The sequence below is a fragment of the Protopterus annectens genome, chromosome 1.part2 (assembly GCF_019279795.1).
Source record: "Protopterus annectens isolate FY-2018-M chromosome 1.part2, PAN1.0, whole genome shotgun sequence".
Classification (NCBI taxonomy): Eukaryota; Metazoa; Chordata; order Ceratodontiformes; family Protopteridae; genus Protopterus; species Protopterus annectens.
Genome location: NC_056727.1, coordinates 130,925,927 through 130,947,578, shown reverse-complemented (window position 1 = coordinate 130,947,578; position 21,652 = coordinate 130,925,927).

Here is a 21,652-nt window from a genome sequence, read left to right as displayed (position 1 = left end):
TCCAGCCTCATGCCCCTGTAAGAATTTTCCCTCCCATAATGCACTACCTCCTCTATTTATCTCATATTTTGTTTGCTACCACAGAAGATGTGAATCTCCACTCTCAGCCAAGTGCTGCATCTCCATGAAATTTTGATACCTATTGTCTAAATATTTCTTCTTTTATTATACAGTATAAGTTTTTTTGGATAGTGTTCGAATTTCAACTTTTTTCATATTAGCCCCTTCTTTGCAAAGTGTTCTCCCATCATCGACTTCTTTTTTCTTTATTTAGACTTTGAGTTGTGTAATAGATAGTTTTAATACATTTCAGTAGACAGATTTAATCATATACGTAGATATTTAGTAGTTAATAGCTTATCTAGTTTAACAGTGTTTAAGTGGAGCATTTGCTTGAGTGCTAAATAGTTCTTTTAAAACCGTTTGTATTTGTACAGTGTGTTGCTCTTTGTACTGTTAGTATTTAATGATGGACAAGGAAAAGCAGATAAGCTTTAGGAATTGTTCACTTTGCTGTCTCAAGACTCTCCCAAAGACACACATGATCTTTGTGTGTTGCATTTCGGGGTGCCACATTTATCTGTAGACTGCAAAGTTTGTGCCAGCTTTGAGCCTAGAGTCCTGGCCAACAAGAGAAGCAAACTAATTTTGAAGGGACTTTTGCTGTCATTTCCAGAGTCGGCTATATTTAAGAAATCTGGGATGAAATCTGAAAGCATAAGGAATTAGAAACCAAAACCAGGAAAAAGCCACCTGATTCTTGGGTCCTTCCTTAATACCAAAAACCCAGTGGTTCGATGTACCCATGGCACTTGCTCCTGCCTACACCCCACCCATTGTATATGATTTAAGTGGAGGACTCGCCTAAGAAGCGAGGGCATTTAGAAAAGATATATGACTACCCTCAGTCCTGATCTTCCTTGGAGCAGCACCTCAGAAGTGTTTTTAGGTGGTCCAGTTCAGAACTTCTTTAAGATATAGATTGAGATGGAAGTCATTTTTCTCCTTCAGCTTTGAAGGTAGTCTGAGCCACTCAGATGTCCCTTATATTAGTTATTTCTTTAGTCCACCTTTCTGCTCCAGTGGTTTCGGAATTGGCATTCCACAAGGGACTTGTTGCACCAGTTCCAAATCTCCCATTGCCATCAACACCATGGTTTACGGATGCAATGCATTCGACTCCTAATTTTTTCAAAGCCAAAACAGTTTCTGACTTGAAGACTTGAACTTTGGGTTTTGGCACCATCATAGTGGCTGTCAGATATGGCACCTTTGGTAGTTTTGGAGACCTTGACTTTTAAGTAATCAGTTATGATCCTCTCCTTCAGGCCCTCTGCTTTGTCAGCATCAGGGATGCCATCCTTCGCCCTAGTTTTTTTTCTCAGAAGGGGGAGATGGATCTGGCATCTGGGGCAGTGTCAAATCATCTGATAGAGGTTGGATCTGCTTTCCAGGTGCTGGGGAAAATTATTGTGTGTTCAAAGAGAGTGGAAGTTCAGGCCCACCGGAGTCTGCTTCACCCCATAACTCCCATTCATCTTGCCTTCCTCACATCTGACACCTTTGGGTCAGAGTCATCTTGTAAGCTTCAAAACCTGTGCTCCCAAGCAAGCTGAGTTCTCTGAGGATTCAGGTGACACCTTCCTTGCTGTACCCAAAAAGAGAATGTGCAAAAGGAAACAAGCCGACTCCCCCATCAGAGTCTCTGGCATCAGATACCAACTCAGAAGATAGATAGGGATCCCCCTGGTCCCCTTTTCAAGATGCCTCATTTGGCAAGATTTTAGAACTTTTGCATCAGAGGGGATCTTAGCCCATCGACCTTTCCTCTCAAGATGAAACACAACTTGGGACTTCCATAATGACTGCATATTGATCAACAGCTTAACTTCAGCTCTCACAGTGTTAAAACAGAAACTGTGTGATAACAGTTTGTGATATGTTTAGGTTGAGTAAAATTCAGTTAGTGGCTAGTAAATACACTGCCTGGATGCCTGCAAAGAAGAAATAAATAGAGCCTAAAAGAAAATCAACTAGAAAGGGTGAAGATAAAACACTGAATGGGAAGAGTCCTGCAACTGTTGAGCAAAAAGCAGTTCAAGCTCCAGATTTGGTGCAAGACATGGTGTTCAGTAATCTAGAGAAAAAAAAGTCAAATCTGCTCAGTCCTGGTTAAAATAAATGAAACAATGAAGGAGTACATCATCTCAAACAAAAGATGGAAACAATGGGAGTAGCTTTAAACAGATATTCAGATGAGCTGATAAAATTGCAAAAATCAGATGTCAAAGTACAGAAAAGGCTGGATCAGTACAAAACTGCCCGAGAAGAGATGTTTCAAAAAATGGTAGCCTTAGAGAACAGAGCACAAAGGGAAAATCTGAGATTTTCTGCTGTACCAGAGAAACTAGAAGGAACAGACTGTATTAATTTTGTAAAGGCACAGGTAAGCAACTGGGCTGGTATTCCACAGCAGGAACTGTTAATTGAAAGGGCACACCATTTGTATGCTCCTAATCTAGCGATGATAAAGCAGCCAAGACCTTTATTAGTAAAGATGCAAACCTTATAAGTAGAAATAGTTGCTCCTGACAGAACTGTGGCAAGAGGGCAAAGTATTAAAAGTTGGAGACAGTTAAGTGTGGAAAATGATTGATGTTAAGTTGTCAGTCTCGCCTTCATTCTTGCTGGATGGGTTCGGAGCCGAACCTCGGCTCTGACTCGGCCTATACTAAAGCTCGAGAGCTCATTTTACCGGCTCGAGGCAACCCTATATCCCATGATGCTAGGCGGTAACTACCCAGATCTCGTTTGCCGCTTACACTAGCGAGGTGCTCTTTTTACCGGCTCACAGGTTAGTGACTTTTTTCAAGTAAAATCTTGGTCTTCTCCTTAGTTTTCCCCAAGTATTCTAATATATAATCTTAAATAGGCTAGTTTCTTGGTTAATTTAAATTTTTAGTCCCTATTTTTTATCCCTTATCCCTGTCATACTCCCCACCCTAGGTTAGGCCTTAGGCCCCTTCCGTTTTATTCTTAATTCCCTCACAGGGATTCTTAGCTGTGTGAGTGTTCCTTTAGTATCCCTGTATCCCTATTTGTTAGAGTGTGTGTGTGTGTGTGTGTGTGTGTGTGTGTGTGTGTGTGTGTGTGTGTGTGTTTTTCTTCTATTTTTGTTGTTTTTCCTTTCGACAACAATATGTCGAAGGAGACAAAGGTCTCAGGCTTCAAGAAGTGTGACTCGTGCTGTCAGAAGATGTCTCTGACAGACGGTCACACTTATTGTGTTTATTGCCTGGGACCCCTGCACCTGCAGGACTCTTGCTTGGTGTGCCATGCATTCAGCCTAAGAGTCCTGCAGGAGCGCAGGAATAAATTGATCCTAAGGGGCTTATTAAAGCCCGAAGGTTCCCCGGCTAAGTCCGTGCCAGTGAAGCCTTCGAAGCCACCTAAACCGTCGGCTCCAAGTTCTAAGCCTTCGGATGGTGGCTCACCTTCTGCGACATTATCAGCTCCGGTTGGAGCCAATACTTCTGTATCGCAGCTGCCTGCATCGGCTCCAGCCGGAGCCGATACCTCTAAGACTCTGTCTTCAAAGTCGGCTCCGGCTGGAGCCAATGTGTCTATGGCTCCATCGGCTCCATCAACCTCGATGCCCTCCACACGCAAGAGGTCCAGAGCTCCATCTCTGGAGTCTATCCATTCGGCTCCGAGGTCACCATTACTCTCGGAGTGGAGCCATCGGAGCCATTCTTCTCTGTCTTCCAGGCTTTCCGATCATGACCTTGAGAGGGTGGTAAGCAGACTATTAAAGTTTCAGGCACTGGCCCAAATGCTTCACAGCCGTCTCATCAGACAGTGGCTACATCCATACAACATACTATTCCTCCTTCGACTCTACCCCAGTGTTTGGAGCCGGAGCTCCTCGGAGCCGTGACCGTTTTGACGTCGGAGCTGATACCTCCCCCTTCGGCTCCGTCGTCTGCTCCAATCTCGTCCATGGTGCCATCTTTGGAGGGATCCGGGCGCTTGGACTCTCTCGCCGGCTCCGAGGGGGCGAGTGGCATCGGACCCTTGTCCGACCCCGTTCTCCCTCTCGGAGCGTCGGCGTTGGTGAGTTCGGCCCCGACATCGGCTTCGGAGCCGTCCCTGTCGGTGCCAGCTGGGGTTCCTAGCTCTTCGGAGCGGGAGCTCTCTGGCCTGCCTGATAGGGGCACCTTCGAGGTCATGAGGAGCGTACTGGCCTCAGTGCCTGCTCTACGGTCAGCTCCATCAGCTCCTCCCACTGTAGTGCCTGCTGATGTCTCTTCCCACTCTCTCGCCCCCGGCCATCGAGATCCAACGCCTCAGGTTTCCCCATTGGGAATATCCTCCTCTTCCGAGGTTTCTCCTGATCCGTCAGGTGAACCCCCGCGTAAGAGGAAGCATGTGGACTCCCCTGAGTCCGTCACATCTGATACCGACTTGGATGAGTCTGAAGGATCCCCAAGGTCCCCCTCTGAGGATGTCTCCTTCTCTGACATCCTTGAAATCCTTAAACAGAGGGGGAACTGGTCTTCCCTTAATCCTTCCGAGGACGAGTCGGTTTACCTGGAGGCTTTTGGTTCTCGACCCTCCACCTCCTGGGTGTCTCCGCCCTTCGACCCCCTTATGGAAGTGGTGGCACTGAAGGTGTGGACGGCCCCTGATTCGATGGAACCCACCCCACAGAGGCCTTCTAAATTTATAACAGCCCCTTCTGATAAGCAATTTTTATCTAAAGGTGTCCCAGTTGATGCCATGGTGGTGGCGGCAGCCACTAAGAAGGAACTGGCTGATCCTTCAGTGCCTATCCATCCGCCTAACAAGGAATCTAGGACAATGGATAGGTACGGCAAGCGGATGTTCTCATCAGCGACCTTTGCCATGCGGTCGCTGAACTACTTATGCCACTTCACCCATCTTCAAAGAGACATTCTTAAAGAACTGGGTGAGGTCCTACAGGATCCATCAGCTGCTGGGTCTCGGGACAAAATTAACTCACAGCTAGGAACCCTGAACTCCATTGTCAACTCCTCCATGCGGCTTATTTCATATGCAGCCGATGGAGCGAGTAGGGCCGCAGGCACAGGTGTGGCCTTGAGGCGTCATGCCTGGATGCAGCTTTGCATCTTCGCAGACCCCTTCAAGGCGTCTTTCACTAACTCCCCCTTTGATGGTTCAGCGTTGTTTGAACCTCAAGTGAAAGATACTTTGACCAGATGCGAACAAGATGGCAAGACTCTTTCTGCCGTAGGAGTCCATTTTTCTACCCCATCTAGACCATATCCTAAGGGTCAAAAGGATGGAAAAATGTGGTTCCGTAAATCACAAGGAGTCACACCTGACGCAAGAGGTCAGTTCACCCCTAGAGGCAGAGGGGGGAACAGCAACATAAGACGCCGTCCAAGAGGCAGAGGGGGTCTGCAGAACCAGGGTAGCAGAGAAATCCTCTCTGACAAACCCTTCCAGCATCCCTGAGGTGCTGCCCGATTGTCCACCTTCGGAGGCAGTCGGGGGAAGATTATCGCTGTACCCACAAGCCTGGCTCTCCCTCACTCAAGACAAATGGGTGCAGTCGATCATATCCGAGGGTTACAAAATCCCCTTTATCCAAACCCCAACGATTCAAATGGGGTCTCTTCCAGACGTTCCACCCAGTCTAAGGGAACAAGCGGCACTAGAAATATCAAAGCTGCTAAAAAAGAGAGCCATCCAGCCAGTCCCAGCAGACCAGATAGGATCCGGAGTCTACTCAAAGTTCTTTTTGGTACCAAAAAAAACAGGGGACTGGATGCCAATATTGGATCTCAGGAAACTAAACAAGTTTGTAAAAAGAACGAGGTTCCGGATGGTCACGCTACAGTCCATTTTACCCCTTCTGGGCAAGGACAATTGGATGTGCTCAGTGGACCTTCAGGATGCGTACTATCACATCAAAATGCACAGGCGCTCCAGAAGGTTTCTCCGCTTCCGGCTGGGAGCCAGTCACTACCAGTTCAGAGCCCTGCCCTTTGGTCTCACTACAGCCCCCCGAGTGTTCACCAAATGTATAGCAGCGGTTACGGCTCACATGAGACGTCAAGGATTCCAGGTGTTTCCATATCTAGACGACTGGCTCCTCACTGCCACCACCAGGCGTCAACTTCTTCTAGCCAGAGATTACACTATCCACATTTGCAAAGAGCTAGGTATCTCTCTAAATTTCGAAAAGTCTGCCTTGTCGCCTTGTCAGTCTATTACCTTCATAGGCGCCACCTTGGACACCGTTCAGCTCTCAGCAAAGTTAACAGAGCAGAGGGTCTTAGATATTCAAAATCATGTTCACATCCTTCTTCAGAACAACAAAATTCAGGCCAGGTATGTTCTGAAAGTATTAGGTCTCATGGCGGCAGCCATTACGCTTCTTCCCCTTGCCCGCTTTTACATGCGGCTTCTCCAATGGATGCTTTTCTCCCAGTGGTCCTTCCAACAGCTCCCTATGATGCACAAGATCTTAATAACTCTATCTTGCAGAAAACATCTATCTTGGTGGACGGTCTCCCCTCAAGTCCATCAAGGCAGACCTTTTACTCCTCCCCCCCGGTCGCCACAGTCACAACGGACGCCTCCCTGATTGGGGGGCATTTTCAGGGCAGGACAGTCCATGGCAATCTTTCGAATGCCACTTGCACATAAACGTCCTGGAGATGTGAGCCGTGCTTTTGACGTTGCAAGCCCTTCAAGACTCTCTTCCCCTGGGGACTATTGCAATTCAGACGGACAATATGTCCGTAGTATGGTATATCAACAAGCAGGGCGGAAACAAGTCCTATCCCCTGTGTCAAGAAGCACTCAGACTCTGGCAATGGGCGATCTCTTCTCAGCGGTTTCTGATAGCAACGCACATCCCCGGGAAGTCCAACGTCATAGCGGACAGGCTGAGCAGAGCTATTCTCATGCCTCACGAGTGATCTCTCAAGCAATCGGTGACGGACAAAATATTTCGGAAGTGGGGGTTTCCTTGCTGCGATCTTTTTGCAACACCACAAAACAGCAAGTGCCTCGACTTCTTCACCCTCTTCCCCCTTCCAGGCCATCTCCCCAGAGACGCTCTAGTCCACGATTGGCCTCGGGGACTTCTTTACACCTTTCCCCCCTTTCCATTAATCACACAGACAATTCAGAAAGCTACCACCTTGAGGGCCAAGATGATCCTCATTGCCCCTTATTGGCCTCGACAGATATGGTTCCCTTTCCTGCATCGCTATCTTTTGGAGCAGCCTTGGCATTTGGATCCAGTGCCAGATTTTTTGGCCCATCAATCAGGGCAGCTGCACCAATCCCTCCAATCTCTCAACCTCACAGCTTGGTTGCTCCACTTCCATCCCTAGCCAGGCTTCCAATGATTTCAAATTCTGTCCGGGATATTATTGTAGCTTCCCTTAAGTCTTCTACCAGAAGGATCTATGCTAGTAAATGGCAACGTTTTTCCTTTTGGGCAAAGGCTAGGAACATAGATCCCTTCACTGCTCCAATATACTCGGTCTTGGATTTCCTAGCCGAAATCTTTCATTCAGGATCTTCTTCCTCCACAGTAAAAGTTCAGCTAGCAGCCATTTCAAGTTTTCACATAGGCTTGTCGGACTCCAGCATCATGTCCCATAAGCTTTGCAAGGCATTCCTCAGAGGTATCTTTTTACTCAGGCCTCCAATCAAAGACCCCCCACCACAGTGGGATTTAAACTTAGTTTTAGCATCCTTGATTCTCCCTCCCTTTGAACCTGCGGCCTCCTGTTCCTTGAAGTTACTTTCCTGGAAGACACTATTCCTAGTCGCCATTACATCTGCTAGGAGAGTATCTGAACTTCATGCCCTCTGCATTTGCCCTCCCTATTTAGTATTCCATAAAGACAGAGTTTCTCTAAGAACTAACCCGTCTTTTTTACCCAAGGTGGCTTCTCAGACAAATTTAAATCAATCTCTTGATCTTCCAGTTTTCTTTCCTAATTATTCAAACAATGCGGAGCAAAAACTACATTGTCTGGACATTCATCGTCAGCTCCGCTACTATCTGGACAGAACTAAACAATTCAGGAAATATGATCAACTCTTTTTATCTTATGCAGAAAGTAAAAAGGGTCTTCCGGTATCCAAAGTAACCCTGTCTAGGTGGCTGTCTTCTGTGATTACCTGTATTTATCAATTCAGAGGTAAAGAATTGCCTTCTAGGCCAAGAGCCCATTCAGCCAGAGCATTGGCTACATCTATAGCCTTTCAAGCTAGATTACCAATAGACACTATCTGTGCGGCAGCCACATGGGCCTCTCCTCATACCTTCGTTACACATTACAAATTGGACATGGCCTCCAGAAATAGGGCAAATTTTGGTTCCACCATTCTCAAGAGTCTGTTCCAATGAGCCACCCAGGATGAAGGTGCTAGGGACGCAGTCCCATCCAGCAAGAATGAAGGCGAGATTGACAACTTAACATTGAGAAGTTAAGTACCTACCATAACGTTCCATGTTAGTTGTCTTCTCTCGCCTTCTTTCTTGCGTCCCGCCCACCATCCCCCTAGCGTGGACAGACCGAGAGATTTTTCCCTTCTTCCAACGGACCTTATCTTGCACTATTCCAAGCTCAGACAGTTGGTCCTGGGGTAGATACAGCTTCAGCTAGTGATATTTGGGGAGTTCTCCTTTCTCCTCTTCCACCTCAGAGGGGAGACTGAATTGGCTATTGTTTCTCAGCTACCAAACTAGATCTGAGTAGTTACTGCCTAGCATCATGGGATATAGGGTTGCCTCGAGCCGGTAAAATTAGCTCTCGAGCTTTAGTATAGGCCGAGTCAGAGCCGAGGTTCGGCTCCGAACCCATCCAGCAAGAAAGAAGGCGAGAGAAGACAACTAACATGGAACGTTATGGTAGGTACATAACTTCTCATTCACTGTACACCAGGCATAAGAGAAATTTATACCAATAATCAGGAAATGTGAAGAGGCAGGTGCGAGAGCTGTCTTTAAAATATTTTTCTCTGGTGGTTCAAAGTCATTTCTTGATGCGAACAGGACAAGGAAAAAAAGTTAGTCCAACAAAAAATGAGCCAACAAGCAGAAGGGGACTCTGCTTCTCATTTTTCTGATAATAAAGCACACTGGGGGAGTTTGCCAGCGTAAACTTTTCTACTTTTGCAAAGGAAAACACTTGAGAGAGAGAGAGAGAGAAAAAAGCACAAGAGTTGACCAGAAGAGTTGACAGTACAGTGCAATTGAACTGGATTCTGGAGTTGTGAGATGGAGATGAATGAACAGGAAAAAGACCAGCAACACAGAAATTAGTAAATAAATGTGAGACTGCAAAGTATCAGCTGCATTTATGAAATATGGCTGTATAAGAATAAGTGGAAAGAGTTGACTTTTGTTTACTTTGTTAAACTTGTGATGAACTATAAAGCATTTGCTTTACTTCACATCATTAATGTTTGGATGGATTCTGAGGGGAGGGGAAGTAGAAGGAGAAAAGTAACTAAGTAAAACTTTTTCCTTTCTGTTGAACTTTTCACAATATAAATTGAATATTTTATAGTAAAGTATTTTTAGTTGTTCTTGTATGTGATAAAGTTATTAAAATAAATGTATGCCTTTTTTCATTCTTTTTCATTAAGAAATGTAGGCATTACATTGCAAAAAGAGACGAAAAGTTAGACAAAAGTGTGTTTAAGTTAATAGGCTGTATTCTTGGGTTATTGACGTGAGGGATGGGGTAAAAGTACATAGATCATAACATACGTATAACTAATATATTTCTCTTACTTTTGCATAGGTGAATTTCTGAATTAAGACTCTTGGCTTAATCAAATACATTTTAAGTGAAAACATGTAAATATCAGAACACTGACTATAGTGAAAAGTTTTTTCTTTTAGCAATAAATGTTTCAGACTATCAGGCTGTAATAGGGGACTGCATTTTTTTTTCTTTTTTCACTAACATTTTCATGGAGGCAAGCTGATAAAAGGGCAATAAAAGACAGAACACTGGTTTCTTCAACGATAAAATTTCATGATTTTTGAAAGTATGCAAGTAGTTTTCACATGTGGGGAGGGGGAGTATAGATAAAAAGACACCAGTTAGTGTAAGTAGAAGCATAGACAGTAAACATGTATCGTAGCACATATAAACAAAAATGTGTTGTAGATAATTGGTTCAACCAACAACTGAACAAGAATAAAGCAAAAACAAACGAGGATGAACCAAACCACAGCAGGCACCAGATAAAAAAGAATTCCATTTAATGGCAAGTGCTTTCGCAGCACATCAAGCTGCTTCATCAGACACACAAGAAATGTAATGCCTTACTTTAAAAATAACCAATAAAATCATTTATTCAATTACATGGAGTAATAAATGCAATCCTTGTTTAAAGAGATATACAAAAGCATATCTATAATCGGTTTAAAAATGGTCATCTAGGCAGTAAACATTTAGAAATATAAACACATTGCACATAAATGTGAACAATTTAAAAAATAGTAAAAAAGTAATAAAAACAGTAGTCATCTGTAAAACTGGCTTTATAGAAACTTTATCATTAAGGCCTCTGCCCATGCTAGCTCTCATCTTTATAATCCATTCTAACCCTGCTGTCTCTTTTATTTCTGATGTCTCCCCCTTTTTCATTCTTGGGGATTATTTCCATCACCATGAACTTAAATGTGTGTATGATCATGTGTAGCCACATGTTTGGCTAAGGCATTGGATTCAGCACCCCTGGATATATCATACAGGTGTTCTCGCATGCGTTCTTTTAACATACGATTTGTTTTCCCTATGTAGAATGAATAGCATCTACTACAGTAAGCCAGATCAACGAGGTCAGTTGTATTGCAGTCCACTGTTAACTTAAATTCCCATACTTTACCAGTGTCTGGGTGAGTAAACTTGCTACTGGTGTCTACATGTCCACAGTAATTACATTTTTTACATGGAAAGTACCCATCCTTCCACTGTCAGTCCTATTTATAAAAGCATGCCTCGGGCCAGATAATAGCCTTTTCAAAGATTTCTTATTCTCGTAAGTATAGCTAGGTGTATCTCCTACTATATCCCTCACTTTGTCATCTGTACATAATATAGCCCAGTATTTCACAAAAATGTCCTGCAGTAACATTATATTACTGGAATAAGTGATAGGTATGCACATAAATTTCTTACCTTTATTTCCATTATTATTGTTGACAGTAGTATCTGAGAAGTAGGGTCTACCCCTTCCCCTCTATATTCGGGTATTTGGGACAGTATACCTGTAGCTTCCTTCTCATTATAACCTCTATCCATGAACTTGTCTTTAAGGTTCTCAAGTTCATCCTTAAACTTCTGATCATCTGACACTAATCTTGAGGTTCTTAGGGCTTAGCCTTTAAAGATGTGGCCTGGATGTATACTTTACCTGTGGAGGTATGAGCTCCTATAGCATTCTTTCCTGTGAATCTCCTTACACTATCCATTGTTATCCTTACATCTAAAAAATCAACAGTGTTGTAAGAGCTACTGATAGTAAAGTTAAGGAATTCAGTGCTGTTATTTATAGCCTCATGAAACTGTTTCAAGGTATGCTCATTACCTTCCCACAGCAAAAACAAATCATCGACAAAATGCTGATGAAAAATGAACTGTCCTGTCCTCTCATACAGATGCAGGTGGTTCTTTTCCCATGCAGCCATAACTATGTTGGCGTAGTTATTGGCACAAGAAGTGCCCATAGCTACGCCATCTATCTGCCTGTAAAAGTTGTGTTCAAACAAAAATACATTATTTTCTAAAATTAATTCAACAAATAGAGAAAGCAACTCTATAAAACCAGAATCATATGATGCATCATCTAGTAAATATTGTTTACATTTCCAGGCCAATACTGTTGGGTATGGTAGTACAAAGCGACTGCACATCTAGAGTAACCATTAAATAGCCATCACTAATCTGTTTGGTGTTAGTAAATGTATATAAATCAGTTAAAAATTGTTTGATGTCCTTGAGAAAATATGTATTCCTACCCAAAACTGTTTTAAGATGCTTTTCAACAAAGATATTCAGTGGCTCAGTACACCATCCTCTGCCAACCACAATTGGTTTCATAGGGAGTAGTGTAAGATGTTTATGAACTTTTGATAGTCCTTGTATGATAGGTATCATGGGTTCATTAACTAAATATCTGAAAAGCTCAATATCTATAATTCTGCATTGCAAACATTCATACAAACTGTTATATACATTCATAGTACATTGTTTCACCTTCAAAAAATCAACTTTGCCATACACTTTGTCAGTCAGCATCAAGTTTATGGTGTCTTTATAGTAGCAGTAGTCCATAATTACCAAGGGCCCTCCCTTGTCAGCTGGTCTTATAAATATTGAATTATCCATCCATAGAACTGACAAGGCTTGCCTTTCAGAAAAGTTCAAGTTTGAAACCTTAGCTCCCCTACCCTCAATTATCATACAAGTTGTATATCTCTTTGGTACAGACTTTCTCAAATGCTTCAACTACTGCATTGTTTTTAGGTGTGAAAGTACTGCTTTTACAGAACACATTGATGTTACAACCCCCTTTACTTTCATCCCCAAACTGTATTTCAAGCATTAAATTGTATGTAAATGTTTTTAATTCAATGATGTTATCGGTTAATTTCATTTGGTTAGCAGGTATAAAACTCATACCTTTTTCAAGAACACTCTCTTCAGGTGATGTTAGCGTCCTAGAAGAAATGTTCTTTATTAACGATTTCTTGCTTCCATCCACATGTCATGTTGCCATCCTCGAGTGAAGCTTTCCTTTTCAGGCAACCCCTGCTGATAGACTGCTCCCGAAAATGTATATTGTTAATTGGAAATGATAATTTAGCTTCCATCCTATTGCTAGGATTCAAACTTGACCTTGAAACAACACTGCTGAATGAAACAACAACTGCATGCTCCCCTTTTTTCTTGCATGTTCCCCAGTAAAGGAAGCTGTACCTGCCTTTACTGCACTGCTGGCTGTGTGTGTTGTGATGTCATCAGGGGATGTGGTAGCTGTTTCAGCTTCAGCAGACCCATTAAAGTTACTTTCTCTTAAAGGGGCCATGTCTGCCCCATTAGAAGCATTTGCTGCTTCTGTTCTTAAATAGAAAACATGCATATCAGTGTTGTTCACTGCACTGGCTGTATTCATTGTATTGTTTGGCCAAGCAAACACTCTGCCTGAAGAAAAATATTGCATGTGTCTCTGGAATTTTCTCTTCTTTTGACCCAAGAGTTGTTCATATAAAGTTACAGACAATAACATGTATCTTAGCACAGATTACTTTAATTTCAGGTTAATTAGGGTCTGTGTTAGCAGTTGTGGGAAATGATTAGGAGAGTTAAATTTCATTATTTGAAAATATACATGGTTGTGTATGCTTGCATTAAGTTAACTAGTTATGAGGGTGTTCTGCATTGTGTTTAGTTTTTTTTTTGTTTGAGAGTTTTTATTAAAATAAAAATTCTTGTAAAATGTGACAGAGGTCCCAGTGTTGATCATAATAAAAAAATGGTATAACGGGTTTACCTGCCAAACATTAATAGGTGCATGTATCACAATAGACATTTAAACAAGCTGCCATATATAATAGGTGGGAATAATGACTTCTTACTTTAGTAGTGACACTTTCTGTATTATCTTAGAATGTGAATGGCCTCACAGGTATAGATAAAAAGGAAAGAATACTTAATTATGTTAAAAAATGCAGAGTGTAAATATCAGTGCTACAGAAGACACATTTGGAAAGAACTAAGCATGTGAATTTGATAAAGAAAGGATTTCAGGATGGATATTCTGCAGAATGTCCAGGACAAAGGAAAAGAGGAGCACTTACATTAATTGCTCAAAGAGCTCCAGTAGTGATAAAAGAGGAGAAAATATGCAGATTTGTAGTAGTAAGGGGCTACTAGCAAGGACTGAGAATTACACTGGCATGTATTTATATTTCACCTAAAGCTGCTATTTTAAAACTTTTTTTTTTTGTAGAAATAGTGAGCTTTTAGCAGGGAATATTACTTCTAGATAGGGACCGGAATTTGATTTGCAACAATGAGGATGTATCTAAGGAGGGGTGTAGAAGGGGAAAATATAACAAAAAAAAGATTTCTGAAGAAATGTATGAAAATATTTGGTATGAAAGATGTGAATTCAGTAATAGGAACTTGTAGAGAATTTACATATAATTCACAAAGATACAGCAACTAGGCTAGACTTCACAGGAATTAATTTCATAGGAGCATGAGCATTTAGTTGAGAAGTTTTATAGACATCAATAACTAATTCAGGTCATGTGCCAACAATTACTAAGATAAAAATGCAGGGTAATGAAGTACAAATGAGACACTAACACTTTCCCACCTACCTGTTAAAAAGAGGAATTTAAAGAATGGGTACTCAGAAATTTTCCATAAGTTATTAAGGAAGACAAAAAATACTCCAGAAGTAATAGCTAGTGAGTAGGATAAAATGAAAGCAGCTTTTAAAAATAGGGTAGATACAAAACAGAGAGAGATCTGGTTAGGAGGTAATACTTGTTTAGAGGGGCTGCCAAATGTTAAAGTATTACAAAATAAGGGGATCTCACAGAGCAAGATTGCAGACTGATAGAGAAAGTAAGGGAGTACCTAGATAATATGCATGAGTTTAGAAAGATTGCTGTTAAGCAGCAGTTTTTTGATAACTCCAGAGAACAAAAACTTTTGGCATAACGACTTCGGCAACAGAAAGCAGAAAGGGCTGTTGCCAAACTCTGGGAGCATATAACAACAAAAAATACTGAAGATCTTGTAGAGGTATTAGAGATATTTCAGAAATTTTGTGAGAATTTGTATAAAACAGAGATGTGGGGAAAACAAGAAAAAGCTCAAATGGAAATAATTATGGAAGACTTCAATATGCCAAAGTTATAGGTGGATGAGGCTTATCAACTAACAGTTAAGATAGTAGATGTGCTAAAAATAGTGATGTATAACAAATCTGCAGGAAATTCTCCAGGAATAGATGGTATTCTGGTGGAAGGTTGGAAGCTAGAAGGGAAGAAAGTGATGAAGATCTGCAAGGTTTTGTTTAACAGCATTTTAAAAGGAGGGGAGGCACCAACATCGGGAAAAAGCTGTGATGGCTGTAATACATAAATATGGTAAAGACCCATATGATCCAGCTTCATATAGGCTACTTTCGATTCTATACTATGATTACAAAGTGTTTGTCTACAATGACTAGAAGAATGGCAGAGGTGATGACAAAATTGATAGATATGAACCAATACTATTTTGTGGAGGGGTGGCAAACATTTAACCACATTAATAAATGTATGGATGCCTATTGTAGTAAGTGATGGTTTAGTGAAGATGTTTCTTGTTTAAAAAAAGCAGGAATTGAATAATTTATGTAATATTGATTAGGTTATATAATTGATAGAAAAATATGTGAAGTATAATGTTTGTTAATGTAGTTTGATTACTTTTATATGAATGTAAATTTGCCTTTGTCACAAGTGATAATTTAATAAAGGTGTTTGGAAAAAAAACAGCAACAGTAGAACAGTGATGTTCCAGGGGGAAGTAGAATGAAGTGACATTGGTGGATCTTGATGCTGAGAATGCATTTGACAGAGTAAGCTAGGATTGTTTTTTTTTAAACAAGAAACATCTTTATTAAATTATCACTAATGACATAGGCCATCATACATTTATATAAATGAAAACAAACCATATTGACATAATCTTAGTTGCAAACATTATACATCATTTATAATCTACCCAGTCATTGTCAAACATTACATAGCTCATTCAGATCCTGCTTTTTAAACCTCATTCCTCCCCTGTATGTATTGTACCCACAATTCCCATTTTTTCTATGTAATTTGCACCTATCATTTTCTCATGATCCCAGTTTCAGTTGTTTTATCTTAGTTACTGTATTCACCACTTCTAGTACAGTTGGTTTAGACTTTGATTTACGTTTTCTAGTAATTGCTTTTTTGGCAGCCGCCATAATTAGACTCTGCAAGGCCTTACTATGTCTAGCCAATTCCTATTCTCTGTCATAGCTCAGAAAAATCTTTTCCGTAGATACACAGATTTGCTCACTCTGTATCTCTGATAAAGTAGCCTGCAGCAAATCTTTAAAGTCTGCCAACTCATTACACTCCCAGAAAATATGTTATCAAGTACCTCTTTCTTCCCCTTCAAACCTCCAACACTTGCTGCCTATCTGAAAAAGAATTCTCTGGAGAGTACTTTGGGTATAAAAATATCTATGTAAGCATTTCCCTAAAAAATCCTAAATTTTCTAACTTTTGTTGCATATTTGGGAGATATACATATATCCCCCTTTGTTTCTTTGTGAATTGCTTATCCAATCTGTATTCCCAATCTTTTCTAACCTCCTCTGATTAATTCTTGTAGTTATCATGCAATATTTTATATGCTCTGCTAATTATTCATTTTTAACAGCAACTTCTGTTCTAGATTCAACTAAAAAGTCTACTAGTGCTGGTCTTTTGTTTAGGACCCCCTTGTTTCTTTCTCTTTGCCTATACTCTGATATCAATCCGTGATAGAGAAGGCAATCTTTAATCTGCAGTCCATATAAATTATTGACATCTTCCTATTCTGTTACCTTCCTCTCTCTTAGTTATTTCCTCCCAATACCTTGGTTCCTTTGCCAGTTTTCTCCAGCCCCCTGTAGCCTAATGTCTATATCTCTAATTGCAGTCATCACTATCAGCAGAATCTCCTTTCTCCATTCCCATGTTGGCCTAGTTCTTAGAATACTTTCTGCTACTTTATAGATATAATAATCTGTATGATTATCATTATTCTCCTTAAAAGCCTGCATCCAAAATCCCAGTATCTCCTTGTTTCTTGAGCTTCCCCACTGTTTCATCATCATCCATTTCCACTTTGAATTATAGTTTTCTGTATATGCTATGTATAGGAGCCTTAACTGTGTAGCTCTGAAATACCCCTTCAAATCAAGTAATCCCAATCTGTTGTGTTCTGCTGGAAGAATCATCTTTATCCCACTTGACTCTTGCCATCTCCTCCCAAATAAAGTCCTTCAGCTCTTTATTAATTGCTGTCCACAACTTCTCCTGTGGTTGATAAAAATGGTTTACTATTGTTTTTGCGAACTACATTCTGTCGGCAGCAGTGTGCCAAAAATCAGAATGTCGAGCGCACAAACAATAGTTGATGAGATAGTCTAAGACACTTATGCGACTGCACTACTGCATTCGCATAAGTGTAATTTCGGCTGTCTGCACGGAGATCGCGGTACAGTGGGGATTGGAAATTCATCCATATCCCCACTGTAGTGCGATCTCGGAGTCAGAATATGTAAGTGGGGGGCTGTGGGAGTGCAGAGCGCTTGCCCCCCTGCAAAACCGTGATATGTCATATAGGAGTCTGATTTACATCAGCTCCTATATGGCTATCACGTGCTGGTTTCGACAATGTCGAATCAAATGTGTCTGGTATTTGGTTCGACATTGTCACCGCTCATTTTTTTTTTTTCAGTTTCGATGTTATTATTCGTTGTTTCAAATGGCAAGTGTTTTGCCATTCGAAGAAACAATAGTAAGCCGATAAAAATATGCCTGACCTGTGTATAAAACTAATGGGACTAAAACATTTTAACTGCTTGTATCTTATTATCCATATCCATATAACAAAGCTTCCATTTCCTCAGTTTTTGTATTTTTTTGTTTAATCTCTTCCTATATATCCTTAGCTGTCACACCAGAATAATTTTTAATCCATACTCCTAAATGCTTCATTTTATCATGTCCCCATAAATGCGGCTACTGCCGAACCAATTCATATGTGGGTACATAATTTACCCCTGTTGCCTTTGCTTTAGTTTCATTAATTTTTTATCCTGAAAAACATTTGAAACTCTGACAAAATGTTCCATAACATTGTAATGTCTCTTTCTGGTTTTGTCATGTATAAACTGATATCATCTGCAAATAGAGCCAGCTTTTCTTAACTATCATACCGATTATATCCTTGAATTTCTGAGTCCCTTATTTTCTTCACCAGTGGTTCTAAATATAATGCAAATAACAAAGGGGTCAAAGGACACCCATGCATGCTTCCTCTGCACAGAGAGGCCCCCACCCACTTTAATTTTCACCTCCGAGCCCTCGTACATTTTCAGGAAATGCAAATGCTTCCATTGCCCTGCTTATAAAGTCTCAGTTTACTCTATCAAATGCTTTCTCTGCATCAAGACCCACCAACAATAATGGTATTTGCTTACATTTTACTTCCGTCTGAATCATCAGTGTTGGTAATGTTGTCATATGTTTGCCTCCCCTCCACAAAACCACATTGATCCATATCTATCAATTTCGGCATTACTTTTGCCATTCTTTTAGCCATTATAGACATCAATACGTTATAATCATGGTTTAATATTGAAATGGACCTGATTGATCTTTACCCTCTTTAGGTATTAAAGCTACCACTGCTTTCTTCCAGTTTGCCGGTGTTACTTCTCCTCTTAAAATACTGTTAAACATAACCTTGCAGGTCTTTATCAGTTTTTTCCCCTGCTAGCTTCCAACATCCACAGGAACACCATCTATTCCTGGGGAATGTCCTGTGGATTGGTAATAAATCACCATCTTTATCTCATCTCCTCCTATCCTGTTAGTGATTGAGCCTTGTCTACCTCTACCCTTGGCATAGTTAGTTCTTTCATAAACATTTCCATTTGTATCTTTTCTTAATTTCCATATTCCTTGGCTTTATACAAATTTTCATAGAATTTCTAAAATATTTCTAATACCTTCTTTGAGAAGGTCATCAAAGCAATGAATGAGGGCAAAATGGTTCACACTGCTTACCTTGACCTGGCCAAGGTGTTTGACACAGTGTGCCACTCAGGCATTGTTGACAAACTGCAGAGGTTAGGTACAAACTCATGTCACCCAATGGCTAGTCAACTAGCTCATAAACAGGACCCAGGAAATTAGACTTGGGGAGTCCACCTCTACAAAAGAGGCCAGTCACAAGTGGAGTCCCTGGACCACTTCTTTTTGGCATTTACTTCTCTGAAGACAAGGACAATGTCAGTGGTCCCTGACTGACTAAATCTGCAGATAATTGGAAATTAGGAGCTGTCATTGAATCCCACACTGACACACATGTTCTCCACGAAGGGCTAACACAGACAACTGGTGTCAGAGCCATGGACTAAAATTAATGCCAAGAAATTGTTAATAGTATCCTTCCAGAAGTCATCCACTCCTGGTAACTATCATATTGATAACTCACTCCTTAGAGTTGACCCAGAAGTCAGGGACTTAGGGACACACACACATGGACGCTAATCTAGCCTTTGACCATCATGTGTCTACATTAGTGAGGAAATCATTCTATGCTGCGCAACTTGTAAACAAAGGTATGGCATCAAGATCCAAGAAAGTCATTGTTCCACTGTATTCAGCATTCATCAGACCTATCCTGTACAGTGCTCCCTTAAATATGTACCTAAGCAGGCATATACAAAAAATGGAACTTCCAGGAAGGTTCCTCACTAAAAGAATACAGGGTATAAGTAAAATGTCCTGTACAGACCTCTTCAAGGCCCTATCCCTGTATTCTGTCTCCTACAGGCTGTTGAAGAGAAATCTATGCCTGGCATACATGGCATTGTCGCACCTTACACTGATGGACCTCCTGCATATCCACAAAACAAACAGCACAAGAATTACCCATTCTAAAGAGTTAAACCTTGTTTGTGATACAAAAGACATGTATGTATCCCAGAGATTTTCTTCTCTGAATTCCTCCCTAAACTAATTCAAGTGTAACTTGGACAATTGGATGGAGAACAGGAAATTCATCCCTGGCTTGGCACCTATGTCTGTAATGTAAATGTAAATGGTTCTTCTCCCAGGCCTCTGCTTGTAAATATTTCATTTCCCAAGCCCCCTATTTACACTTATCAAGGGTACCAGAACTTGTCAGAGATTTGGGATGCATGGCTAGGCTAGGCTTAAAAAGGCCCTTGTGGTCATTAGTAAACACCTATGAACCTGTACAGGATCTGTCGTCTTCCTTGTAGGCTCCCTAAGCTTGGTGACAGCCCTTTCTACTTTCTGTTGTCTGAGTTGTGCTAAAAGTTTTTGTGCTCTAGAGTTATCTAAAAACAGTTGCTTAACAGCAATCCTTTTAAACTCATGCATATTATCAAGGTAATCCCTTATCTTCTATTTTGTATTCTGCAGTTGCTCCTCTCCTTGTTCTATGAGATTCCCCTTATTCTTCATTTATCTTTCCCTCTAAATTCTTGCTACTACTTAACCATATCCCCCTTTCTTTTATTTCCACCCTGTTTTTAAACTCCACTTTAATTTTCCCCACTCCCTAGCTATATTTAAGAAGAAAATTCTGTCTTCTCTAATAGCCCTTATTCATTTCCACTACCCATTCCTTAAATTCCTCTATTTTCAACAGATAGGTGGGAAAGCGCCAGTGTGTCATTTTTATTTCATTACCCTGTGTTTTTATTTTAGTTGTCAATGGCTCTTGATCTGAAATAGCTGTTGGGTGTGCATCAGACTTTCAGTTAAATGCACATGTTCCCGTGAAATGTAAATTCTGTCTAGTCTAGTCCAGTTTTTGTATCTTGGGGAATAATATGTAAATTCACTCCAAACTCATAGTATTGAATTCACATCTTCCATGCCAAATCTTTTCATAAATGTATTTAAAAATCTACCCTCCTTTGTTATATTTTCCCTTCTGGGCCTCTCAGGTACATCTTCACTGCTGCAAATCAAATTCTAGTCCCCACATGCAAGTAATATTCCTTCCTGAAAGCTGATTATTTCTGCCAGAATTTTTTAAGCTCCATTAAAGCAATTTCAGGTGGAATATAAATACATGCCAATGTAATCTTCCTGCTTTACCAGAAGCCCCTTAGTACTACAAATCTACCATTATCTTTTTGTATCCTCTTCTATCACTATTGGAGCTCCTTTTGCAATTAATGTAAGTACTACTCCTTTCCTTTGTCCTAGGTATTCTGCTGAATAACATTTTTATTAAATTCACATGTAGCATAGCTATTTGCACTCTACATTTTTAATGTAGTTCACTACTCTTATTTTTTTTTGTTTTATCCTTGAGACCATTGACATTTAAAGACATTACAGATGGCATCATTGTGTTAGAAAGTTATTATTCCTACTTTTTATATTTAACTTTTTTTTTTTGGTAAGTGTCTAGTTCCAGTTTTTGTGTTACAGGCATACAGTGTTTGGCAGGTTCATCTTGTTTCTTGTCATAGCCATTTTAGCCTATGTCACATCTTACAAAATGTTCTTGTTTTATTGAAAGCCCTCAAATAAAAAACAAATACACCCCTAATACTCCCTAAAACCTATGAAGGTAATACTAACGCACAAATCTATGTACATCTTCAAATATTGATATTTTACCCTTCTAATAGCAACATGTGTCACAGACTGACAGCCACACTCATAGACTTGGGTTAACATAAAAGAAAGGTTATCAGTGCTGTGCTTTCTACTAAGTGCTGCATGGTTTTGTCTGATCTTTATAGCTCTCCCAGCTGG